The sequence below is a fragment of the Clinocottus analis genome, unplaced genomic scaffold (assembly GCF_023055335.1).
Source record: "Clinocottus analis isolate CAN_PGR_092001 unplaced genomic scaffold, fCliAna1.0.p SCAF_10, whole genome shotgun sequence".
Classification (NCBI taxonomy): domain Eukaryota; kingdom Metazoa; phylum Chordata; class Actinopteri; order Perciformes; family Cottidae; genus Clinocottus; species Clinocottus analis.
In genome coordinates this window covers 21,521,121-21,542,864 of record NW_027175821.1, presented here as the reverse complement: position 1 = coordinate 21,542,864, position 21,744 = coordinate 21,521,121, and the positions used below count along the sequence as shown (strand labels likewise).

The 21,744-nt window shown below is 40.9% G+C and overlaps 44 non-coding genes across 44 annotated transcripts; all 44 read left to right on the top strand.

The window, feature by feature from the left end:
- Nucleotides 1–128: 128 nt before the first annotated feature.
- On the top strand, nucleotides 129–211 carry trnal-cag (transfer RNA leucine (anticodon CAG)). The gene has a single exon. It is a non-coding gene; the product is annotated as a tRNA-Leu (tRNA).
- A 241-nt stretch (nucleotides 212–452) lies between these two features.
- On the top strand, nucleotides 453–535 carry trnal-cag (transfer RNA leucine (anticodon CAG)). The gene has a single exon. It is a non-coding gene; the product is annotated as a tRNA-Leu (tRNA).
- A 239-nt stretch (nucleotides 536–774) lies between these two features.
- Nucleotides 775–857, top strand: trnal-cag (transfer RNA leucine (anticodon CAG)). Its single transcript has one exon. It is a non-coding gene; the product is annotated as a tRNA-Leu (tRNA).
- Nucleotides 858–1,095: 238 nt separating this feature from the next.
- On the top strand, nucleotides 1,096–1,178 carry trnal-cag (transfer RNA leucine (anticodon CAG)). Its single transcript has one exon. It is a non-coding gene; the product is annotated as a tRNA-Leu (tRNA).
- Nucleotides 1,179–1,417: 239 nt separating this feature from the next.
- On the top strand, nucleotides 1,418–1,500 carry trnal-aag (transfer RNA leucine (anticodon AAG)). The gene has a single exon. It is a non-coding gene; the product is annotated as a tRNA-Leu (tRNA).
- A 241-nt stretch (nucleotides 1,501–1,741) lies between these two features.
- trnal-cag (transfer RNA leucine (anticodon CAG)) lies at nucleotides 1,742–1,824 on the top strand. Its single transcript has one exon. It is a non-coding gene; the product is annotated as a tRNA-Leu (tRNA).
- A 240-nt stretch (nucleotides 1,825–2,064) lies between these two features.
- On the top strand, nucleotides 2,065–2,147 carry trnal-cag (transfer RNA leucine (anticodon CAG)). The gene has a single exon. It is a non-coding gene; the product is annotated as a tRNA-Leu (tRNA).
- Nucleotides 2,148–2,387: 240 nt separating this feature from the next.
- trnal-cag (transfer RNA leucine (anticodon CAG)) lies at nucleotides 2,388–2,470 on the top strand. Its single transcript has one exon. It is a non-coding gene; the product is annotated as a tRNA-Leu (tRNA).
- A 239-nt stretch (nucleotides 2,471–2,709) lies between these two features.
- trnal-cag (transfer RNA leucine (anticodon CAG)) lies at nucleotides 2,710–2,792 on the top strand. The gene has a single exon. It is a non-coding gene; the product is annotated as a tRNA-Leu (tRNA).
- A 240-nt stretch (nucleotides 2,793–3,032) lies between these two features.
- On the top strand, nucleotides 3,033–3,115 carry trnal-cag (transfer RNA leucine (anticodon CAG)). The gene has a single exon. It is a non-coding gene; the product is annotated as a tRNA-Leu (tRNA).
- Nucleotides 3,116–3,355: 240 nt separating this feature from the next.
- On the top strand, nucleotides 3,356–3,438 carry trnal-cag (transfer RNA leucine (anticodon CAG)). The gene has a single exon. It is a non-coding gene; the product is annotated as a tRNA-Leu (tRNA).
- Nucleotides 3,439–3,677: 239 nt separating this feature from the next.
- On the top strand, nucleotides 3,678–3,760 carry trnal-cag (transfer RNA leucine (anticodon CAG)). The gene has a single exon. It is a non-coding gene; the product is annotated as a tRNA-Leu (tRNA).
- A 239-nt stretch (nucleotides 3,761–3,999) lies between these two features.
- Nucleotides 4,000–4,082, top strand: trnal-cag (transfer RNA leucine (anticodon CAG)). The gene has a single exon. It is a non-coding gene; the product is annotated as a tRNA-Leu (tRNA).
- A 241-nt stretch (nucleotides 4,083–4,323) lies between these two features.
- Nucleotides 4,324–4,406, top strand: trnal-aag (transfer RNA leucine (anticodon AAG)). Its single transcript has one exon. It is a non-coding gene; the product is annotated as a tRNA-Leu (tRNA).
- Nucleotides 4,407–4,647: 241 nt separating this feature from the next.
- Nucleotides 4,648–4,730, top strand: trnal-cag (transfer RNA leucine (anticodon CAG)). The gene has a single exon. It is a non-coding gene; the product is annotated as a tRNA-Leu (tRNA).
- A 238-nt stretch (nucleotides 4,731–4,968) lies between these two features.
- On the top strand, nucleotides 4,969–5,051 carry trnal-cag (transfer RNA leucine (anticodon CAG)). Its single transcript has one exon. It is a non-coding gene; the product is annotated as a tRNA-Leu (tRNA).
- Nucleotides 5,052–5,290: 239 nt separating this feature from the next.
- Nucleotides 5,291–5,373, top strand: trnal-aag (transfer RNA leucine (anticodon AAG)). Its single transcript has one exon. It is a non-coding gene; the product is annotated as a tRNA-Leu (tRNA).
- Nucleotides 5,374–5,922: 549 nt separating this feature from the next.
- Nucleotides 5,923–6,005, top strand: trnal-cag (transfer RNA leucine (anticodon CAG)). The gene has a single exon. It is a non-coding gene; the product is annotated as a tRNA-Leu (tRNA).
- A 241-nt stretch (nucleotides 6,006–6,246) lies between these two features.
- trnal-aag (transfer RNA leucine (anticodon AAG)) lies at nucleotides 6,247–6,329 on the top strand. The gene has a single exon. It is a non-coding gene; the product is annotated as a tRNA-Leu (tRNA).
- A 241-nt stretch (nucleotides 6,330–6,570) lies between these two features.
- trnal-cag (transfer RNA leucine (anticodon CAG)) lies at nucleotides 6,571–6,653 on the top strand. Its single transcript has one exon. It is a non-coding gene; the product is annotated as a tRNA-Leu (tRNA).
- A 232-nt stretch (nucleotides 6,654–6,885) lies between these two features.
- Nucleotides 6,886–6,974, top strand: trnal-cag (transfer RNA leucine (anticodon CAG)). The gene has a single exon. It is a non-coding gene; the product is annotated as a tRNA-Leu (tRNA).
- Nucleotides 6,975–7,213: 239 nt separating this feature from the next.
- On the top strand, nucleotides 7,214–7,296 carry trnal-cag (transfer RNA leucine (anticodon CAG)). The gene has a single exon. It is a non-coding gene; the product is annotated as a tRNA-Leu (tRNA).
- A 241-nt stretch (nucleotides 7,297–7,537) lies between these two features.
- trnal-cag (transfer RNA leucine (anticodon CAG)) lies at nucleotides 7,538–7,620 on the top strand. Its single transcript has one exon. It is a non-coding gene; the product is annotated as a tRNA-Leu (tRNA).
- Nucleotides 7,621–7,861: 241 nt separating this feature from the next.
- trnal-aag (transfer RNA leucine (anticodon AAG)) lies at nucleotides 7,862–7,944 on the top strand. The gene has a single exon. It is a non-coding gene; the product is annotated as a tRNA-Leu (tRNA).
- A 240-nt stretch (nucleotides 7,945–8,184) lies between these two features.
- On the top strand, nucleotides 8,185–8,267 carry trnal-cag (transfer RNA leucine (anticodon CAG)). Its single transcript has one exon. It is a non-coding gene; the product is annotated as a tRNA-Leu (tRNA).
- A 238-nt stretch (nucleotides 8,268–8,505) lies between these two features.
- On the top strand, nucleotides 8,506–8,588 carry trnal-cag (transfer RNA leucine (anticodon CAG)). Its single transcript has one exon. It is a non-coding gene; the product is annotated as a tRNA-Leu (tRNA).
- Nucleotides 8,589–8,827: 239 nt separating this feature from the next.
- Nucleotides 8,828–8,910, top strand: trnal-aag (transfer RNA leucine (anticodon AAG)). Its single transcript has one exon. It is a non-coding gene; the product is annotated as a tRNA-Leu (tRNA).
- A 549-nt stretch (nucleotides 8,911–9,459) lies between these two features.
- On the top strand, nucleotides 9,460–9,542 carry trnal-aag (transfer RNA leucine (anticodon AAG)). The gene has a single exon. It is a non-coding gene; the product is annotated as a tRNA-Leu (tRNA).
- A 241-nt stretch (nucleotides 9,543–9,783) lies between these two features.
- On the top strand, nucleotides 9,784–9,866 carry trnal-cag (transfer RNA leucine (anticodon CAG)). The gene has a single exon. It is a non-coding gene; the product is annotated as a tRNA-Leu (tRNA).
- Nucleotides 9,867–10,104: 238 nt separating this feature from the next.
- On the top strand, nucleotides 10,105–10,187 carry trnal-cag (transfer RNA leucine (anticodon CAG)). Its single transcript has one exon. It is a non-coding gene; the product is annotated as a tRNA-Leu (tRNA).
- A 239-nt stretch (nucleotides 10,188–10,426) lies between these two features.
- trnal-aag (transfer RNA leucine (anticodon AAG)) lies at nucleotides 10,427–10,509 on the top strand. Its single transcript has one exon. It is a non-coding gene; the product is annotated as a tRNA-Leu (tRNA).
- A 549-nt stretch (nucleotides 10,510–11,058) lies between these two features.
- Nucleotides 11,059–11,141, top strand: trnal-cag (transfer RNA leucine (anticodon CAG)). Its single transcript has one exon. It is a non-coding gene; the product is annotated as a tRNA-Leu (tRNA).
- A 241-nt stretch (nucleotides 11,142–11,382) lies between these two features.
- On the top strand, nucleotides 11,383–11,465 carry trnal-cag (transfer RNA leucine (anticodon CAG)). The gene has a single exon. It is a non-coding gene; the product is annotated as a tRNA-Leu (tRNA).
- Nucleotides 11,466–11,704: 239 nt separating this feature from the next.
- trnal-cag (transfer RNA leucine (anticodon CAG)) lies at nucleotides 11,705–11,787 on the top strand. Its single transcript has one exon. It is a non-coding gene; the product is annotated as a tRNA-Leu (tRNA).
- A 238-nt stretch (nucleotides 11,788–12,025) lies between these two features.
- On the top strand, nucleotides 12,026–12,108 carry trnal-cag (transfer RNA leucine (anticodon CAG)). The gene has a single exon. It is a non-coding gene; the product is annotated as a tRNA-Leu (tRNA).
- A 239-nt stretch (nucleotides 12,109–12,347) lies between these two features.
- trnal-aag (transfer RNA leucine (anticodon AAG)) lies at nucleotides 12,348–12,430 on the top strand. Its single transcript has one exon. It is a non-coding gene; the product is annotated as a tRNA-Leu (tRNA).
- Nucleotides 12,431–12,671: 241 nt separating this feature from the next.
- Nucleotides 12,672–12,755, top strand: trnal-aag (transfer RNA leucine (anticodon AAG)). The gene has a single exon. It is a non-coding gene; the product is annotated as a tRNA-Leu (tRNA).
- A 241-nt stretch (nucleotides 12,756–12,996) lies between these two features.
- trnal-aag (transfer RNA leucine (anticodon AAG)) lies at nucleotides 12,997–13,079 on the top strand. The gene has a single exon. It is a non-coding gene; the product is annotated as a tRNA-Leu (tRNA).
- Nucleotides 13,080–13,320: 241 nt separating this feature from the next.
- trnal-aag (transfer RNA leucine (anticodon AAG)) lies at nucleotides 13,321–13,404 on the top strand. Its single transcript has one exon. It is a non-coding gene; the product is annotated as a tRNA-Leu (tRNA).
- Nucleotides 13,405–13,645: 241 nt separating this feature from the next.
- trnal-cag (transfer RNA leucine (anticodon CAG)) lies at nucleotides 13,646–13,728 on the top strand. The gene has a single exon. It is a non-coding gene; the product is annotated as a tRNA-Leu (tRNA).
- Nucleotides 13,729–13,967: 239 nt separating this feature from the next.
- trnal-cag (transfer RNA leucine (anticodon CAG)) lies at nucleotides 13,968–14,050 on the top strand. The gene has a single exon. It is a non-coding gene; the product is annotated as a tRNA-Leu (tRNA).
- Nucleotides 14,051–14,289: 239 nt separating this feature from the next.
- Nucleotides 14,290–14,372, top strand: trnal-aag (transfer RNA leucine (anticodon AAG)). The gene has a single exon. It is a non-coding gene; the product is annotated as a tRNA-Leu (tRNA).
- A 241-nt stretch (nucleotides 14,373–14,613) lies between these two features.
- Nucleotides 14,614–14,696, top strand: trnal-cag (transfer RNA leucine (anticodon CAG)). The gene has a single exon. It is a non-coding gene; the product is annotated as a tRNA-Leu (tRNA).
- Nucleotides 14,697–14,922: 226 nt separating this feature from the next.
- Nucleotides 14,923–15,005, top strand: trnal-cag (transfer RNA leucine (anticodon CAG)). The gene has a single exon. It is a non-coding gene; the product is annotated as a tRNA-Leu (tRNA).
- Nucleotides 15,006–21,744: the final 6,739 nt, after the last annotated feature.

Below are 21,744 nucleotides of genomic sequence, written 5' to 3'. Positions count from 1 at the left end.
AGGATACTTTGGTACCTAAGTTTTTTAAAAGCAATGTTGAGATTGCATATAGCTTAGCACAAATGAGGTACGTAATTATTCTACCACCCATATTTAGGAGGATTTCTGCAGATATTTGGCTTTTCATAGTCAGGATGGCCGAGCGGTCCAAGGCGCTGCGTTCAGGTCGCAGTCTCCACTGGAGGCGTGGGTTTGAATCCCACTTCTGACAGAAGTACTGGTTCATAACTTTCAATAAAAGTCTGCAATGCTTTGTGGTTGATTTGGCAGAACATTGACAATATACATCCAAGAAGCGAATCAAATGCAAAAACAAAATATTTCAGGATACTTTGGTACCTAAGTTTTTTAAAAGCAATGTTGAGATTGCATATAGCTAAGCACAAATAAGGTACGTAATTATTCTACCACCCATATTCAGGAGGATTTCTGCAGATATTTGGCGTTTTATAGTCAGGATGGCCGAGCAGTCCAAGGCGCTGCGTTCAGGTCGCAGTCTCCACTGGAGGCGTGGGTTCGAATCCCACTTCTGACAGAATGTTTTTCTTGACTTTGAAGAAAAGTTTGCAATGCTTTGTGGTTGATTGTGCAGAACTTTGACAATATACATCCAAGAAGCGAATCAAATGCAAAAACAAAACATTTCAGGATACTTTGGTACCTAAGTTTTTTAAAAGCAATGTTGAGATTGCATATAGCTCAGCACAAATAAGGTACGTAATTATTCTACCACCCATATTCAGGAGGATTTCTGCAGATATTTGGCGTTTCATAGTCAGGATGGCCGAGCGGTCCAAGGCGCTGCGTTCAGGTCGCAGTCTCCACTGGAGGCGTGGGTTCGAATCCCACTTCTGACAGAATGTTTTTCTTGACTTTGAAGAAAAGTTTGCAATGCTTTGTGGTTGATTGTGCAGAACTTTGACAGTATACATCCAAGAAGCGAATCAAATGCAAAAACAAACATTTCAGGATACTTTGGTACCTAAGTTTTTTAAAAGCAATGTTGAGATGGCATATAGCTAGGCACAAATAAGGTACGTAATTATTATACCCCCCATATTCAGGAGGATTTCTGCAGGTATTTGGAGTTTCATGGTTAGGATGGCCGAGCTGTCCAAGGCGCTGCGTTCAGGTCGCAGTCTCCACTGGAGGCGTGGGTTCGAATCCCACTTCTGACAGAATGTTTTTCTTGACTTTGAAGAAAAGTTTGCAATGCTTTGTGGTTGATTGTGCAGAACTTTGACAATATACATCCAAGAAGCGAATCAAATGCAAAAACAAAACATTTCAGGATACTTTGGTACCTAAGTTTTTTAAAAGCAATGTTGAGATGGCATATAGCTGGGCACAAATAAGGTACGTAATTATTCTACCACCCATATTCAGGAGGATTTCTGTCGATATTTGGCTTTTCATAGTCAGGATTGCCGAGCGGTCCAAGGCACTGCGTGAAGGTCGCAGTCTCTACTGGAGGCGTGGGTTCGAATCCCACTTCTGACAGAAGTACTGGTTCATAACTTTCAATAAAAGTCTGCAATGCTTTGTGGTTGATTTGGCAGAACTTTGACAATATACATCCAAGAAGCGAATCAAATGCAAAAACAAAACATTTCAAGATACTTTGGTACCTAAGTTTTTTAAAAGGAATGTTGAGATTGCATATAGCTAGGCACAAATAAGGTACGTAATTATTCTACCACCCATATTCAGGAGGATTTCTGCCGATATTTGGCTTTTCATAGTCAGGATGGCCGAGCGGTCCAAGGCGCTGCGTTCAGGTCGCAGTCTCCACTGGAGGCGTGGGTTCGAATCCCACTTCTGACAGAAGTACTGGTTCATAACTTTTAATAAAAGTCTGCAATGCTTTGTGGTTTATTGGGCAGAACTTTGACAATATACATCCAAGAAGCGAATCAAATGCAAAAACAAAACATTTCAGGATACTTTGGTACCTAAGTTTTTTAAAAGCAATGTTGAGATGGCATATAGCTAGGCACAAATAAGGTACGTAATTATTCTACCCCCATATTCAGGAGGATTTCTGCAGATATTTGGCATTTCATAGTCAGGATGGCCGAGCGGTCCAAGGCGCTGCGTTCAGGTCGCAGTCTCCACTGGAGGCGTGGGTTCGAATCCCACTTCTGACAGAAGTACTGGTTCATAACTTTTAATAAAAGTCTGCAATGCTTTGTGGTTTATTGGGCAGAACTTTGACAATATACATCCAAGAAGCGAATCAAATGCAAAAACAAAACATTTCAGGATACTTTGGTACCTAAGTTTTTTAAAAGCAATGTTGAGATGGCATATAGCTAGGCACAAATAAGGTACGTAATTATTCTACCCCCATATTCAGGAGGATTTCTGCAGATATTTGGCATTTCATAGTCAGGATGGCCGAGCGGTCCAAGGCGCTGCGTTCAGGTCGCAGTCTCCACTGGAGGCGTGGGTTCGAATCCCACTTCTGACAGAATGTTTTTCTTGACTTTGAAGAAAAGTTTGCAATGCTTTGTGGTTGATTGTGCAGAACTTTGACAATATACATCCAAGGAGCGAATCAAATGCAAAAACAAAACATTTCAGGATACTTTGGTACCTAAGTTTTTTAAAAGCAATGTTGAGATTGCATATAGCTTAGCACAAATAAGGTACGTAATTATTCTACCACCCATATTCAGGAGGATTTCTGCCGATATTTGGCTTTTCATAGTCAGGATGGCCGAGCGGTCCAAGGCGCTGCGTTCAGGTCGCAGTCTCCACTGGAGGCGTGGGTTCGAATCCCACTTCTGACAGAAGTACTGGTTCATAACTTTTAATAAAAGTCTGCAATGCTTTGTGGTTTATTGGGCAGAACTTTGACAATATACATCCAAGAAGCGAATCAAATGCAAAAACAAAACATTTCAGGATACTTTGGTACCTAAGTTTTTTAAAAGCAATGTTGAGATGGCATATAGCTAGGCACAAATAAGGTACGTAATTATTCTACCCCCATATTCAGGAGGATTTCTGCAGATATTTGGCATTTCATAGTCAGGATGGCCGAGCGGTCCAAGGCGCTGCGTTCAGGTCGCAGTCTCCACTGGAGGCGTGGGTTCGAATCCCACTTCTGACAGAAGTACTGGTTCATAACTTTTAATAAAAGTCTGCAATGCTTTGTGGTTTATTGGGCAGAACTTTGACAATATACATCCAAGAAGCGAATCAAATGCAAAAACAAAACATTTCAGGATACTTTGGTACCTAAGTTTTTTAAAAGCAATGTTGAGATGGCATATAGCTAGGCACAAATAAGGTACGTAATTATTCTACCCCCATATTCAGGAGGATTTCTGCAGATATTTGGCATTTCATAGTCAGGATGGCCGAGCGGTCCAAGGCGCTGCGTTCAGGTCGCAGTCTCCACTGGAGGCGTGGGTTCGAATCCCACTTCTGACAGAATGTTTTTCTTGACTTTGAAGAAAAGTTTGCAATGCTTTGTGGTTGATTGTGCAGAACTTTGACAATATACATCCAAGGAGCGAATCAAATGCAAAAACAAAACATTTCAGGATACTTTGGTACCTAAGTTTTTTAAAAGCAATGTTGAGATTGCATATAGCTTAGCACAAATAAGGTACGTAATTATTCTACCACCCATATTTAGGAGGATTTCTGCAGATATTTGGCTTTTCATAGTCAGGATGGCCGAGCGGTCCAAGGCGCTGCGTTCAGGTCGCAGTCTCCACTGGAGGCGTGGGTTTGAATCCCACTTCTGACTGAATGTTTTTCTTGACTTTGAAGAAAAGTTTGCAATGCTTTGTGGTTGATTGTGCAGAACTTTGACAATATACATCCAAGAAGCGAATCAAATGCAAAAACAAAACATTTCAGGATACTTTGGTACCTAAGTTTTTTAAAAGCAATGTTGAGATGGCATATAGCTAGGCACAAATAAGGTACGTAATTATTCTACCCCCCATATTCAGGAGGATTTCTGCAGATAGTTGGCGTTTCATTGTCAGGATGGCCGAGCGGTCCAAGGCGCTGCGTTCAGGTCGCAGTCTCCACTGGAGGCGTGGGTTCGAATCCCACTTCTGACAGAAGTACTGGTTCATAACTTTTAATAAAAGTCTGCAATGCTTTGTGGTTGATTGTGCAGAACTTTGACAGTATACATCCAAGAAGCGAATCAAATGCAAAAACAAAACATTTCAGGATACTTTGGTACCTAAGTTTTTTAAAAGCAATGTTGAGATTGCATATAGCTAGGCACAAATAAGGTACGTAATTATTCTACCACCCATATTCAGGAGGATTTCTGCAGATATTTGGCTTTTCATAGTCAGGATGGCCGAGCGGTCCAAGGCGCTGCGTTAAGGTCGCAGTCTCTACTGGAGGCGTGGGTTCGAATCCCACTTCTGACAGAAGTACTGGTTCATAACTTTTAATAAAAGTCTGCAATGCTTTGTGGTTTATTGGGCAGAACTTTGACAATATACATCCAAGAAGCGAATCAAATGCAAAAACAAAACATTTCAGGATACTTTGGTACCTAAGTTTTTTAAAAGCAATTTTGAGATGGCATATAGCTAAGCACAAATAAGGTACGTAATTATTCTACCACCCATATTCAGGAGGATTTCTGCAGATATTTGGCTTTTCATAGTCAGGATGGCCGAGCGGTCCAAGGCGCTGCGTTCAGGTCGCAGTCTCCACTGGAGGCGTGGGTTCGAATCCCACTTCTGACAGAATGTTTTTCTTGACTTTGAAGAAAAGTTTGCAATGCTTTGTGGTTGATTGTGCAGAACTTTGACAATATACATCCAAGAAGCGAATCAAATGCAAAAACAAAACATTTCAGGATACTTTGGTACCTAAGTTTTTTAAAAGCAATGTTGAGATTGCATATAGCTCAGCACAAATAAGGTACGTAATTATTATACCCACATATTCAGGAGGCTTTCTGCAGATATTTGGCGTTTCATAGTCAGGATGGCCGAGCGGTCCAAGGCGCTGCGTTCAGGTCGCAGTCTCCACTGGAGGCATGGGTTCGAACCCCACTTCTAACAGAATGTTTTTCTTGACTTTGAAGAAAAGTTTGCAATGCTTTGTGGTTGATTGTGCAGAACTTTGACAATATACATCCAAGAAGCGAATCAAATGCAAAAACAAAACATTTCAGGATACTTTGGTACCTAAGTTTTTTAAAAGGAATGTTGAGATTGCAGATAGCTAGGCACAAATAAGGTACGTAATTATTCTACCACCCATATTCAGGAGGATTTCTGCAGATATTTGGCTTTTCATAGTCAGGATGGCCGAGCGGTCCAAGGCGCTGCGTTAAGGTCGCAGTCTCTACTGGAGGCGTGGGTTCGAATCCCACTTCTGACAGAAGTACTGGTTCATAACTTTTAATAAAAGTCTGCAATGCTTTGTGGTTTATTGGGCAGAACTTTGACAATATACATCCAATAAGCGAATCAAATGCAAAAACAAAACATTTCAGGATACTTTGGTACCTAAGTTTTTTAAAAGGAATGTTGAGATTGCAGATAGCTAGGCACAAATAAGGTACGTAATTATTCTACCACCCATATTCAGGAGGATTTCTGCAGATATTTGGCTTTTCATAGTCAGGATGGCCGAGTGGTCCAGGTCGCAGTCTCCACTGGAGGCGTGGGTTTGAATCCCACTTCTGACTGAATGTTTTTCTTGACTTTGAAGAAAAGTTTGCAATGCTTTGTGGTTTATTGGGCAGAACTTTGACAATATACATCCAAGAAGCGAATCAAATGCAAAAACAAAACATTTCAGGATACTTTGGTACCTAAGTTTTTTAAAAGCAATGTTGAGATGGCATATAGCTAGGCACAAATAAGGTACGTAATTATTCTACCCCCCATATTCAGGAGGATTTCTGCAGATATTTGGCGTTTCATTGTCAGGATGGCCGAGCGGTCCAAGGCGCTGCGTTCAGGTCGCAGTCTCCACTGGAGGCGTGGGTTCGAATCCCACTTCTGACAGAAGTACTGGTTCATAACTTTTAATAAAAGTCTGCAATGCTTTGTGGTTGATTGTGCAGAACTTTGACAGTATACATCCAAGAAGCGAATCAAATGCAAAAACAAAACATTTCAGGATACTTTGGTACCTAAGTTTTTTAAAAGCAATGTTGAGATTGCATATAGCTAGGCACAAATAAGGTACGTAATTATTCTACCACCCATATTCAGGAGGATTTCTGCAGATATTTGGCTTTTCATAGTCAGGATGGCCGAGCGGTCCAAGGCGCTGCGTTAAGGTCGCAGTCTCTACTGGAGGCGTGGGTTCGAATCCCACTTCTGACAGAAGTACTGGTTCATAACTTTTAATAAAAGTCTGCAATGCTTTGTGGTTTATTGGGCAGAACTTTGACAATATACATCCAAGAAGCGAATCAAATGCAAAAACAAAACATTTCAGGATACTTTGGTACCTAAGTTTTTTAAAAGCAATTTTGAGATGGCATATAGCTAAGCACAAATAAGGTACGTAATTATTCTACCACCCATATTCAGGAGGATTTCTGCAGATATTTGGCTTTTCATAGTCAGGATGGCCGAGCGGTCCAAGGCGCTGCGTTCAGGTCGCAGTCTCCACTGGAGGCGTGGGTTCGAATCCCACTTCTGACTGAATGTTTTTCTTGACTTTGAAGAAAAGTTTGCAATGCTTTGTGGTTGATTGTGCAGAACTTTGACAGTATACATCCAAGAAGCGAATCAAATGCAAAAACAAAACATTTCAGGATACTTTGGTACCTAAGTTTTTTAAAAGCAATGTTGAGATTGCATATAGCTCAGCACAAATAAGGTACGTAATTATTATACCCACATATTCAGGAGGCTTTCTGCAGATATTTGGCGTGTCATAGTGCGGATGGCCGAGTGGTCCAAGGCGCTGCGTTCAGGTCGCAGTCTCCACTGGAGGCATAGGTTCGAATCCCACTTCTGACAGAATGTTTTTCTTGACTTTGAAGAAAAGTTTACAATGCTTTGTGGTTGATTGTGCAGAACTTTGACAATATACATCCAAGAAGCGAATCAAATGCAAAAACAAAACATTTCAGGATACTTTGGTACCTAAGTTTTTTAAAAGCAATGTTGAGATGGCATATAGCTAGGCACAAATAAGGTACGTAATTATTCTACCCCCCATATTCAGGAGGATTTCTGCAGATAGTTGGCGTTTCATTGTCAGGATGGCCGAGCGGTCCAAGGCGCTGCGTTCAGGTCGCAGTCTCCACTGGAGGCGTGGGTTCGAATCCCACTTCTGACAGAAGTACTGGTTCATAACTTTTAATAAAAGTCTGCAATGCTTTGTGGTTGATTGTGCAGAACTTTGACAATATACATCCAAGAAGCGAATCAAATGCAAAAACAAAACATTTCAGGATACTTTGGTACCTAAGTTTTTTAAAAGCAATGTTGAGATGGCATATAGCTAGGCACAAATAAGGTACGTAATTATTCTACCCCCCATATTCAGGAGGATTTCTGCAGATAGTTGGCGTTTCATTGTCAGGATGGCCGAGCGGTCCAAGGCGCTGCGTTCAGGTCGCAGTCTCCACTGGAGGCGTGGGTTCGAATCCCACTTCTGACAGAAGTACTGGTTCATAACTTTTAATAAAAGTCTGCAATGCTTTGTGGTTGATTGTGCAGAACTTTGACAGTATACATCCAAGAAGCGAATCAAATGCAAAAACAAAACATTTCAGGATACTTTGGTACCTAAGTTTTTTAAAAGCAATGTTGAGATTGCATATAGCTAGGCACAAATAAGGTACGTAATTATTCTACCACCCATATTCAGGAGGATTTCTGCAGATATTTGGCTTTTCATAGTCAGGATGGCCGAGCGGTCCAAGGCGCTGCGTTAAGGTCGCAGTCTCTACTGGAGGCGTGGGTTCGAATCCCACTTCTGACAGAAGTACTGGTTCATAACTTTTAATAAAAGTCTGCAATGCTTTGTGGTTTATTGGGCAGAACTTTGACAATATACATCCAAGAAGCGAATCAAATGCAAAAACAAAACATTTCAGGATACTTTGGTACCTAAGTTTTTTAAAAGCAATTTTGAGATGGCATATAGCTAAGCACAAATAAGGTACGTAATTATTATACCCACATATTCAGGAGGATTTCTGCAGATATTTGGTGTTTCATTGTCAGGATGGCCGAGCGGTCCAAGGCGCTGCGTTCAGGTCGCAGTCTCCACTGGAGGCGTGGGTTCGAATCCCACTTCTGACAGAATGTTTTTCTTGACTTTGAAGAAAAGTTTGCAATGCTTTGTGGTTGATTGTGCAGAACTTTGACAATATACATCCAAGAAGCGAATCAAATGCAAAAACAAAACATTTCAGGATACTTTGGTACCTAAGTTTTTTAAAAGCAATGTTGAGATTGCATATAGCTCAGCACAAATAAGGTACGTAATTATTATACCCACATATTCAGGAGGCTTTCTGCAGATATTTGGCGTTTCATAGTCAGGATGGCCGAGCGGTCCAAGGCGCTGCGTTCAGGTCGCAGTCTCCACTGGAGGCATGGGTTCGAACCCCACTTCTAACAGAATGTTTTTCTTGACTTTGAAGAAAAGTTTGCAATGCTTTGTGGTTGATTGTGCAGAACTTTGACAATATACATCCAAGAAGCGAATCAAATGCAAAAACAAAACATTTCAGGATACTTTGGTACCTAAGTTTTTTAAAAGGAATGTTGAGATTGCAGATAGCTAGGCACAAATAAGGTACGTAATTATTCTACCACCCATATTCAGGAGGATTTCTGCAGATATTTGGCTTTTCATAGTCAGGATGGCCGAGCGGTCCAAGGCGCTGCGTTAAGGTCGCAGTCTCTACTGGAGGCGTGGGTTCGAATCCCACTTCTGACAGAAGTACTGGTTCATAACTTTTAATAAAAGTCTGCAATGCTTTGTGGTTTATTGGGCAGAACTTTGACAATATACATCCAATAAGCGAATCAAATGCAAAAACAAAACATTTCAGGATACTTTGGTACCTAAGTTTTTTAAAAGGAATGTTGAGATTGCAGATAGCTAGGCACAAATAAGGTACGTAATTATTCTACCACCCATATTCAGGAGGATTTCTGCAGATATTTGGCTTTTCATAGTCAGGATGGCCGAGTGGTCCAGGTCGCAGTCTCCACTGGAGGCGTGGGTTTGAATCCCACTTCTGACTGAATGTTTTTCTTGACTTTGAAGAAAAGTTTGCAATGCTTTGTGGTTTATTGGGCAGAACTTTGACAATATACATCCAAGAAGCGAATCAAATGCAAAAACAAAACATTTCAGGATACTTTGGTACCTAAGTTTTTTAAAAGCAATGTTGAGATGGCATATAGCTAGGCACAAATAAGGTACGTAATTATTCTACCCCCCATATTCAGGAGGATTTCTGCAGATATTTGGCGTTTCATTGTCAGGATGGCCGAGCGGTCCAAGGCGCTGCGTTAAGGTCGCAGTCTCTACTGGAGGCGTGGGTTCGAATCCCACTTCTGACAGAAGTACTGGTTCATAACTTTTAATAAAAGTCTGCAATGCTTTGTGGTTTATTGGGCAGAACTTTGACAATATACATCCAAGAAGCGAATCAAATGCAAAAACAAAACATTTCAGGATACTTTGGTACCTAAGTTTTTTAAAAGCAATTTTGAGATGGCATATAGCTAAGCACAAATAAGGTACGTAATTATTCTACCACCCATATTCAGGAGGATTTCTGCAGATATTTGGCTTTTCATAGTCAGGATGGCCGAGCGGTCCAAGGCGCTGCGTTCAGGTCGCAGTCTCCACTGGAGGCGTGGGTTCGAATCCCACTTCTGACTGAATGTTTTTCTTGACTTTGAAGAAAAGTTTGCAATGCTTTGTGGTTGATTGTGCAGAACTTTGACAGTATACATCCAAGAAGCGAATCAAATGCAAAAACAAAACATTTCAGGATACTTTGGTACCTAAGTTTTTTAAAAGCAATGTTGAGATTGCATATAGCTCAGCACAAATAAGGTACGTAATTATTATACCCACATATTCAGGAGGCTTTCTGCAGATATTTGGCGTTTCATAGTCAGGATGGCCGAGCGGTCCAAGGCGCTGCGTTCAGGTCGCAGTCTCCACTGGAGGCATGGGTTCGAACCCCACTTCTAACAGAATGTTTTTCTTGACTTTGAAGAAAAGTTTGCAATGCTTTGTGGTTGATTGTGCAGAACTTTGACAATATACATCCAAGAAGCGAATCAAATGCAAAAACAAAACATTTCAGGATACTTTGGTACCTAAGTTTTTTAAAAGGAATGTTGAGATTGCAGATAGCTAGGCACAAATAAGGTACGTAATTATTCTACCACCCATATTCAGGAGGATTTCTGCAGATATTTGGCTTTTCATAGTCAGGATGGCCGAGCGGTCCAAGGCGCTGCGTTAAGGTCGCAGTCTCTACTGGAGGCGTGGGTTCGAATCCCACTTCTGACAGAAGTACTGGTTCATAACTTTTAATAAAAGTCTGCAATGCTTTGTGGTTTATTGGGCAGAACTTTGACAATATACATCCAATAAGCGAATCAAATGCAAAAACAAAACATTTCAGGATACTTTGGTACCTAAGTTTTTTAAAAGGAATGTTGAGATTGCATATAGCTAAGCACAAATAAGGTACGTAATTATTCTACCACCCATATTCAGGAGGATTTCTGCAGATATTTGGCTTTTCATAGTCAGGATGGCCGAGTGGTCCAGGTCGCAGTCTCCACTGGAGGCGTGGGTTTGAATCCCACTTCTGACTGAATGTTTTTCTTGACTTTGAAGAAAAGTTTGCAATGCTTTGTGGTTTATTGGGCAGAACTTTGACAATATACATCCAAGAAGCGAATCAAATGCAAAAACAAAACATTTCAGGATACTTTGGTACCTAAGTTTTTTAAAAGCAATGTTGAGATTGCATATAGCTTAGCACAAATGAGGTACGTAATTATTCTACCACCCATATTTAGGAGGATTTCTGCAGATATTTGGCTTTTCATAGTCAGGATGGCCGAGCGGTCCAAGGCGCTGCGTTCAGGTCGCAGTCTCCACTGGAGGCGTGGGTTTGAATCCCACTTCTGACAGAAGTACTGGTTCATAACTTTCAATAAAAGTCTGCAATGCTTTGTGGTTGATTTGGCAGAACATTGACAATATACATCCAAGAAGCGAATCAAATGCAAAAACAAAATATTTCAGGATACTTTGGTACCTAAGTTTTTTAAAAGCAATGTTGAGATTGCATATAGCTAAGCACAAATAAGGTACGTAATTATTCTACCACCCATATTCAGGAGGATTTCTGCAGATATTTGGCGTTTTATAGTCAGGATGGCCGAGCAGTCCAAGGCGCTGCGTTCAGGTCGCAGTCTCCACTGGAGGCGTGGGTTCGAATCCCACTTCTGACAGAATGTTTTTCTTGACTTTGAAGAAAAGTTTGCAATGCTTTGTGGTTGATTGTGCAGAACTTTGACAATATACATCCAAGAAGCGAATCAAATGCAAAAACAAAACATTTCAGGATACTTTGGTACCTAAGTTTTTTAAAAGCAATGTTGAGATTGCATATAGCTCAGCACAAATAAGGTACGTAATTATTCTACCACCCATATTCAGGAGGATTTCTGCAGATATTTGGCGTTTCATAGTCAGGATGGCCGAGCGGTCCAAGGCGCTGCGTTCAGGTCGCAGTCTCCACTGGAGGCGTGGGTTCGAATCCCACTTCTGACAGAATGTTTTTCTTGACTTTGAAGAAAAGTTTGCAATGCTTTGTGGTTGATTGTGCAGAACTTTGACAGTATACATCCAAGAAGCGAATCAAATGCAAAAACAAACATTTCAGGATACTTTGGTACCTAAGTTTTTTAAAAGCAATGTTGAGATGGCATATAGCTAGGCACAAATAAGGTACGTAATTATTATACCCCCCATATTCAGGAGGATTTCTGCAGGTATTTGGAGTTTCATGGTTAGGATGGCCGAGCTGTCCAAGGCGCTGCGTTCAGGTCGCAGTCTCCACTGGAGGCGTGGGTTCGAATCCCACTTCTGACAGAATGTTTTTCTTGACTTTGAAGAAAAGTTTGCAATGCTTTGTGGTTGATTGTGCAGAACTTTGACAATATACATCCAAGAAGCGAATCAAATGCAAAAACAAAACATTTCAGGATACTTTGGTACCTAAGTTTTTTAAAAGCAATGTTGAGATGGCATATAGCTGGGCACAAATAAGGTACGTAATTATTCTACCACCCATATTCAGGAGGATTTCTGTCGATATTTGGCTTTTCATAGTCAGGATTGCCGAGCGGTCCAAGGCACTGCGTGAAGGTCGCAGTCTCTACTGGAGGCGTGGGTTCGAATCCCACTTCTGACAGAAGTACTGGTTCATAACTTTCAATAAAAGTCTGCAATGCTTTGTGGTTGATTTGGCAGAACTTTGACAATATACATCCAAGAAGCGAATCAAATGCAAAAACAAAACATTTCAAGATACTTTGGTACCTAAGTTTTTTAAAAGGAATGTTGAGATTGCATATAGCTAGGCACAAATAAGGTACGTAATTATTCTACCACCCATATTCAGGAGGATTTCTGCCGATATTTGGCTTTTCATAGTCAGGATGGCCGAGCGGTCCAAGGCGCTGCGTTAAGGTCGCAGTCTCTACTAGAGGCGTTGTGTTCGAATCCCACTTCTGACAGAAGTACTGGTTCATAACTTTTAATAAAAGTCTGCAATGCTTTGTGGTTTATTGGGCAGAACTTTGACAATATACATCCATGAAGCGAATCAAATGCAAAAACAAAACATTTCAGGATACTTTGGTACCTAAGTTTTTTAAAAGCAATGTTGAGATGGAATATAGCTAGGCACAAATAAGGTATGTAATTATTCTACCCCCCATATTCAGGAGGATTTCTGCAGATATTTGGCGTTTCATAGTCAGGATTGCCGAGCGGTCCAAGGCACTGCGTGAAGGTCGCAGTCTCTACTGGAGGCGTGGGTTCAAATCCCACTTCTGACAGAAGTACTGGTTCATTACTTTCAATAAAAGTCTGCAATGCTTTGTGGTTGATTTGGCAGAACTTTGACAATATACATCCAAGAAGCAAATCAAATGCAAAAACAAAACATTTCAAGATACTTTGGTACCTAAGTTTTTTAAAAGGAATGTTGAGATTGCATATAGCTAGGCACAAATAAGTTACGTAATTATTCTACCACCCATATTCAGGAGGATTTCTGCCGATATTTGGCTTTTCATAGTCAGGATGGCCGAGCGGTCCAAGGCGCTGCGTTAAGGTCGCAGTCTCTACTAGAGGCGTTGTGTTCGAATCCCACTTCTGACAGAAGTACTGGTTCATAACTTTTAATAAAAGTCTGCAATGCTTTGTGGTTTATTGGGCAGAACTTTGACAATATACATCCATGAAGCGAATCAAATGCAAAAACAAAACATTTCAGGATACTTTGGTACCTACGTTTTTTAAAAGCAATGTTGAGATGGCATATAGCTAGGCACAAATAAGGTACGTAATTATTATACCCCCCATATTCAGGAGGATTTCTGCAGATATTTGGCATTTCATAGTCAGGATGGCCGAGCGGTCCAAGGCGCTGAGTTCAGGTCGCAGTCTCCACTGGAGGCGTGGGTTCGAATCCCACTTCTGACAGAATGTTTTTCTTGACTTTGAAGAAAAGTTTGCAATGCTTTGTGGTTGATTGTGCAGAACTTTGACAATATACATCCACGAAGCGAATCAAATGCAAAAACAAAACATTTCAGGATACTTTGGTACCTACGTTTTTTAAAAGCAATGTTGAGATTGCATTTTGCTCAGCACAAATAAGGTACGTAATTATTCTACCACCCATATTCAGGAGGATTTCTGCAGATATTTGGCTTTTCATAGTCAGGATGGCCGAGCGGTCCAAGGTGCTGCGTTCAGGTCGCAGTCTCCACTGGAGGCGAGGGTTCGAATCCCACTTCTGACAGAATGTTTTTCTTGACTTTGAAGAAAAGTTTGCAATGCTTTGTGGTTGATTGTGCAGAACTTTGACAATATACATCCAAGAAGCGAATCAAATGCAAAAACAAAACATTTCAGGATACTTTGGTACCTAAGTTTTTTAAAAGCAATGTTGAGATTGCATATAGCTAAGCACAAATAAGGTACGTAATTATTCTACCACCCATATTCAGGAGGATTTCTGCCGATATTTGGCTTTTCATAGTCAGGATGGCCGAGCGGTCCAAGGCGCTGTGTTAAGGTCGCAGTCTCTACTGGAGGCATGGGTTCGAATCCCACTTCTGACAGAACTACTGGTTCATAACTTTTAATAAAAGTCTGCAATGCTTTGTGGTTTATTGGGCAGAACTTTGACAATATACATCCATGAAGCGAATCAAATGCAAAAACAAAACATTTCAGGATACTTTGGTACCTAAGTTTTTTAAAAGCAATGTTGAGATGGCATATAGCTAGGCACAAATAAGGTATGTAATTATTCTACCCCCCATATTCAGGAGGATTTCTGCAGATATTTGGCGTTTCATAGTCAGGATGGCCGAGCGGTCCAAGGCACTGCGTTCAGGTCGCAGTCTCCACTGGAGGTGTGGGTTTGAATCCCACTTCTGACAGAATGTTTTTCTTGACTTTGAAGAAAAGTTTGCAATGCTTTGTGGTTGATTGTGCAGAACTTTGACAGTATACATCCAAGAAGGAAAACATTTCAGGATACTTTGGTACCTAAGTTTTTTAAAAGCAATGTTGAGATGGCATATATAGCTAGGCACAAATAAGGTACGTAATTATTCTACGACCCCCATATTCAGGAGGATTTCTGCAGATATTTGGCATTTCATACTCAGGATGGCCGAGCGGTCCAAGGCGCTGCGTTCAGGTCGCAGTCTCCACTGGAGGCGTGGGTTCGAATCCCACTTCTGACAGAAGTACTGGTTCATAACTTTTAATAAAATTCTGCAATGCTTTGTGGTTGATTTGGCAGAACTTTGACAATATACATCCAAGAAGCGAATCAAATGCAAAAACAAAACATTTCAGGATACTTTGGTACCTAAGTTTTTTAAAAGCAATGTTGAGATGGCATATAGCTAGGTACAAATAAGGTACGTAATTATTCTACGACCCCCATATTCAGGAGGATTTCTGCAGATATTTGGCTTTTCATTGTCAGGATGGCCTGTCATTACATCTTACCCGGATCCAAAAGATACGTGTTTCTGATTGGCTGTAGCCAATTTCTTTTTTTGATTGGTTGATGAGTGGCTCCTCACCGGGGGGGCTTGATTCCTCCCTGGTGAGGGCAGCGCCACCAGGTCATGAGAAGGCACATTAAATAGCCTGGAGTTTTTTTTTTAGCGTGAGAAATATCATGTGTGGCGGGAGGGCGTGACTTAAGACCAAAATGCGTGACAGTCACGCTCAATGCGTGACACTTGAGAGCCCTGCCTCAGGTAGAAGCACCAGCACCCTCAGGTGCAGCAGCAACTACAGCGCTGTGGCTAGTTTATGATTAAATATGACTGCAAATGTAAAAAACAGTAACATAATCAGCATGTCACTCACCAGACGCACATAAACCTCTGTGGGAAAGCGGTCATCAGTAGAGATTCTAGCTTCTAGGTTTAAACAGGCTTCGTTCATGCTGAGTTCAGGCGGCTGATCTGGAATCTGTCCTTTCACCTGAAGTTTCTCCCCCAAGTTCTTCTCTCAAACGGGTCTTGGAGCAGAGATTTGATCTCGTTAGGGTTGAGTCTTCTTGAAGAGTAGCGCTCGTGCTGGGACGCTCCATTGTCTTCTCATTAAAATGTCGCTGCGAGGGAAAGAGAAGCGGTTCCTCTCCCTTTAAAGGTGGAGGCAGTGAGTAACTTTACACGCCCACTCACAGTGAAGGCCTGCAGGAGTCTCCACTGGAGGTGTGGGTTTGAATCCCACTTGTGACAAAAGTAGTTTTTTACTCGTTCCAAAAAAAGGATGCAACGCTTTGACGGGGCAGAAATGTGACAATATCCATCTAAAAAGCTTATCAAATGCCAAAACTAAGCAAAACATTTCAAGGCACTTAGATACCTCATTTTTGAAAAGGAAAGTTAGACATCATATATATCATGGCACGAAGAAGTTACAAATTTGTATTATTGTACCACCTTATTGAGTGCGTCCATATTCAGAGTTTCTATCTGAATTGTAACAGTTTTTATCAAGTTTAGTCCTTAATAAAACTGATAAGGGTAATAATGTAGGTGATCTTAATATTTATGTGGATGTCAGTATGAACCGACTCACTGCTTTAACCACACTCACGACCTCGTTCTTACATATGATTTTAACACAGAACATTTTATATTCTTTACACAAAACCTTCAACCAATACAGCTCATCCAGACTGCGGCAGCGCGATGGTCTTTAACCTCTAGAAATTCACTCACACTACTTCGATCCTCCTCCCCCCACTGGCTACTGGTGGCTGCAGCATCCGCTTCAAAACATTGGTCCTTGCGCAACGTGCTACAAACAGATCGGGTCCATCTACATCCAGGACATGGTAAAACCGTACAGCCAGTTAGTTCACTCCACTCAGATTCAGTCAATAGGCTTGTAGCTCCTTCACTTTTTAACTAATCAGCTTGTATCTCTGTCGCTGCTTCAGCCAATCAGCTTGTAGCTCCGTCTCTGCGAGCTAAACACTCAACAAAGTCACAACTGTTTGCTTCCTGGCTCCTCGATGGTGGAATGAGCTCCCCATTGACATCAGGACTGCAGGAAGTCTCTACATCTTCCACTGTGAACTAAAAACTCATCTTTTAGACTACACCTTGAATAAGGAAGGTAGCGCAGTTGAATAATGAAGGTAGCGCAGTAGCAGCACTTTAGTAGCTCTTAAATATCTCTGACTGAGAGCACTTTGTAGTTTGACTTTATTGAAGAAATTGTACTTTTTTTAATTCTTGTTCTTAGTTTGTTCTCATGGTTGAATGCACTTATTGGATAAAAAAAGAAATGTAATGTAACCAGTTACATGTATTTTGTTGATGAAATATTTGGCACATCAATATATATTTTTTGGGTGGATTTTTCTGATCTTTGTTTTCTGAGCGAGGGAAGGCATCAATAGGATCATGTTGTGATCAACAGAAACATGGAGGCTCCTTGGTCTGAAAATGGCCAACTTGATCACTTGCCATCGTCTAGATCCACTTCTTTCCACTTTTGCTCTTACCTTTCACAACAAAAGCCCCTGACAAATACAATACACTGCGTACTCCAAGACCTCAGAGGGCCAATCCATTGAAATTACCTTGAAGTTATATACTACTAAATAATATTCAACAACAATAAAGCATTCATAACAACATTGAATAGTAGGTCCTTTTCAATTGTTATTATTGTTCTAATATTTTTGACATGACATTATGATCAGTCAACAACACATGTAAATTATCTTTCATGGTGGATTTTCTCTTTCTCAAAACTCATTCTTTGAGTTATTTCTGAAGTTTATCCTCTGTGACAGTCACACAATGAACCCCCAGCGGCCAAACTCACAGACGTCCAAACCATTAAAACAGCAGTCCTTCAATCTTTTTTCACTCACAATTCTTATCCACTCTGTTATTTCCTCTGTTTGACCCACCTCTCTCTCTCTCTCTCCCTCTCTCTCTCTCTCTCTCTCTCTCTCTCTCTCTCTCTCTCTCTCTCTCTCTCTCTCTCTCTCTCTCTCTGTGTTCCTCCCAAATACACAAAAAGGGTTAAGGTTATACAGTGGAAAATGAAAGAAAGGGAAGACTTGCAGCTTCATAGGCAAACAAACAATGGAAAGTATAACCTTATGATCATGGTGTATAGTGTATATTATGGTGTATGGTGTATATTTACGCTCCATTTTTATATAAATGATGTCACTCAAAAGGCCTGGTAACGCCACAAACTGTAAATGAATTCACATCCACACTTTTTACAGGGCTGGTTGGCAAACTGAAATAATTGTTGAGCTAACAGCTAACATACTTGCAAACCAGGAACACGTTAGCACTCATCAGTCAAGCTCTTCAAGCTAGCTTTCAATCTCAGCAAGCTAGGCAGCTTAGTTGCTAATGGATAGAACACATTTTTTGTACCATTGATTCCTGTCTAGTACCAGAGCGATAAAATCATTTTTAATTAATGCATCTGGCCTCCTTTTTGGTGGTTCATGGTGAGTTTTAGATATGTCTTATTTGCCCTGCCGTCTGACTATTTATCCCATATGTGAGGTGGTAAGTAGTCACAATCTTGATGAGTATTTTGCAGCACAGTGTGCCCTTTTAATCTGTTTATCATTTGTAGGTTCCCTTGCTGCCTTTTGCCTGTGTGGTGTCTCCATCTGGCTGGTTCTGCACGTTTTAGCTGTTTTGTTTTAATTACTTTTCATTAATTCCTTTAATAAACTTCAGCTTGATTTCATGCAACACGTCTCTGTCATGTCTTAACAATTTTAAACCCTATCTTAGGGTTGTTAAAGCTTATATTTCCTGGGGTGTAACTGCAGGTGATTGTCCAAGAAATCAGTCTCACTTCCATCTAGAACAATGCTTGCATTCTGAGCAGTGTAAAGTTGTAATAATGTATTATAACTTACACTTGTAAATGAAGAATGTCTGTGTAAATTACAATACATAAAAGGGACATACTAATTATTGAGGGATATTATGAAGAATGTATATTAGTAACATAGTAGAAAGTCACTCAAAGTAGAGAGTAGAAGTATTTCAGGTATGCATGGAATGTGTAAGATGAGATGGATGCTGCATGCCATAGGAGTGTATAACTTTACCTTTAAGGGGGACTATTTTGTTATCTACGCTCGGTTGTGAACTGATTTTAAAGGGCCAGAGGATGACTCCACAGCTGTGAAACCTTTAGACATCTGCATGCTGTGAAATTAACCAGAGAGAGGTGAATTGGCTCAGTGACTGGGAGTAGTAAAAACATGTTGCATGGGGTTCATTTATGGACGCAAGAGACAGTGAACTATATGCAGGTTCGGCTGTAAGTGGTTTATGAATTGCTGAAACTGTGCACCCTCGGTTGAGAATTGTATACTGTATTGCCATCGACCTTTTATTAAATCTGTTTTATTATAACTCATCGAATTCTGACCTCTTCTCTCTGATGACAAACCCCCGAAGGTTTTTAGAATGAACAAGCAAGACTTTTATCGACACACTATCTGCATAATATGCAGAGGGGTGTTATTTTGTGCCACAGCTCCAGATTTCAGGCTGCAGATGACTGTGACAATGCAGATGATGTGCCCTCCTGGTTGTGTTCTCTTGCTTCACAGCTGACTATTGGATACCCACCGTATCTGTTTGTAAGACTATACAAAACATGTTGGCTTTTATTGTGGGTCAGCCAGCTGGCCACTAGTCTGCAGCTCTGGAGAATCAAGCACCCTGAAGAACTCTAAACTGGACACTGCCATCAAGACATCAGGTACCTCAAGTTCAACTCTATTGATGACTAAGAACAATGGTAATTAACTACAGCTTAGCATCCCACCTTTGATTTTGCAGGGTTGAAACTACAGCTGCTTCCCTGGTTGAGGAAACTGCAGTCGTACAAAATGCTGTTACCCAATCATAGGAGAAGGGGCTGACATCCAACCTGAGGCCCTTGGGGACAGTTGGGCAATGTCTCGCCACGATTACGGAAGCCTTTCATCTGTCGCTGCTCAGTCTTTTGTCTTTTGTCATTTGTTTGTTTTTTCCTGTCTGCAGGAGCTGGACCTGGAGGCACGGCAGTCATTGTCATGGAACACGCCCGGCTGAGCGTGACGGCCAGAGAAGCAGCCAGTCACTCTCCACAGATGTTGTGACACACTCTCACTCCTAATCAACAAATAACCAGTTATCTGAATCACCTAACTGTTTGATAGTATTATCTTCTCATTCATGGTAAATACATTCACTGTGTCAATTAGTTTCTGGAAATTTGGTTAAACAACGTATGTAAATTGAAATACAAAAGGCATTCAAGGGCCTTTTGCCTTTTTCAATCTAATCTTAAAGCCTGTCTTATGCATGGGTCCTGTAATAAACTTAAATGAATTGGCATTTAATAAACTTGTTTAATTAAGTTGAGGATCACGGGGGCCCTCAGGGCCTAAACTCACGGTCTTCAGGTTAATCCAGCCTGGTCAGAGGGGCAGACTCGGTGCGTGATAAACCCAAACATCAGCTCTATTCACTCACATGAATCATGTGGCAGAAAAGCTTCTGTGGCTTTCCATTTACACAAAGGTCAAGACGGTAGACTCTGGTGGAAATTCATTCCTACTGTTCTTTATCCAGAGTGGAAATTGACGTGAACAATTTCTGGTGGTGTTCTCGCCCCATGAGCAGATCCGCTAATTACATTGAAGAAAGCTTAAATCGTACTTGTGTTTTGTATTCATGCTGATATAATTGTTTACCCTGTTTCCTCTCCATCTCACTCACATGCTTCAGGAACAATCGTCCTCAGTGGCCTGTGATGGACTTGACAAACATGCTGTGGAGCTGTGCTCTGACATCATACCACCTGGTCTCATGTGCAGACTTTTCCCTTCAACACACTTCTTGCCATCAATCATCGCTGAAATCTGAGGCGCCCATCATTCTCAAAAAAAGAATTATATCAAAAAGCTGAATGTCACCCTCATCATTACAAGCATCATCCATTGTCATCATTACCATCACTACTATAATTAGAATGATATATTTACAGGGGACAGTGTAGTTATTTCTAAAAAAAAACAAACATCCTGTTGCAACTACAATATATATTTTTTTAAGCTAAAGGACTATCAGGAGAGCTATGCCGGTCCTGTCAGACCCCGACATGGAGAAATGGTTGCCACCTTCATGTCTTCCCTCCTGGTCTGCTGTCAGTCTGTCATGCCTCAGTCAGGCTGCCCTGCTGTGAAAGCTGCCTCCAGGTTCCTTCACAAATCACCATTCAGGCATGTAGTAGGGCTGCATTATATGGGGAGTCTGGAGCTCTTGAGAAAAATTGCATGTCTCTTTTTTTTTATAAATGAATAATCCTGGTCTCGTACTGCATTAGTAGCAATATCTATGAAAAAGAATGCACCGTAGTTTGTAGATAATAGTAAACCTTGTGGTTTCAGGGTCCTTGCTGTTTCAGGGTCCTTGCTGTTTCAGGGTCCTGGTGCTTTCAGGGTCTTGGCATTGTACAAACTGACTCACTGTTTCCTAGGACACTTAAACAGAACACCTGTAAATTTAACCATGAAAAGGACCTGTCAATGTTTATAAAAACTGAGATATGTCAAGCACAAAAAGCATATTTATGCATATATTTTCAAATAATGTATTTAAGAGTGTACTCCACATTACTTTTTATTCCTTTAGCAGCATTAATTATTTGATCATGTGTTAACTGCATTTTTTTGTTGCAGTGGAAGGGGCTTATCACTGCCGCACAAGCGCTGTACTTTCAATCTCTCCAGACGGCGTAGTTCAGACCTGGCGTCTTACGGCTCTCCCAGTCCGGCCCGCGTGAGGTCAATCAAACATGATAAATAAATACATAACATGCACTTTAAATGCAATACAACCACACTAGATTTACTTTGAAGTGATTTATGTATGTGTGCGCGCTTCCACAGCCTCACCGACAGGC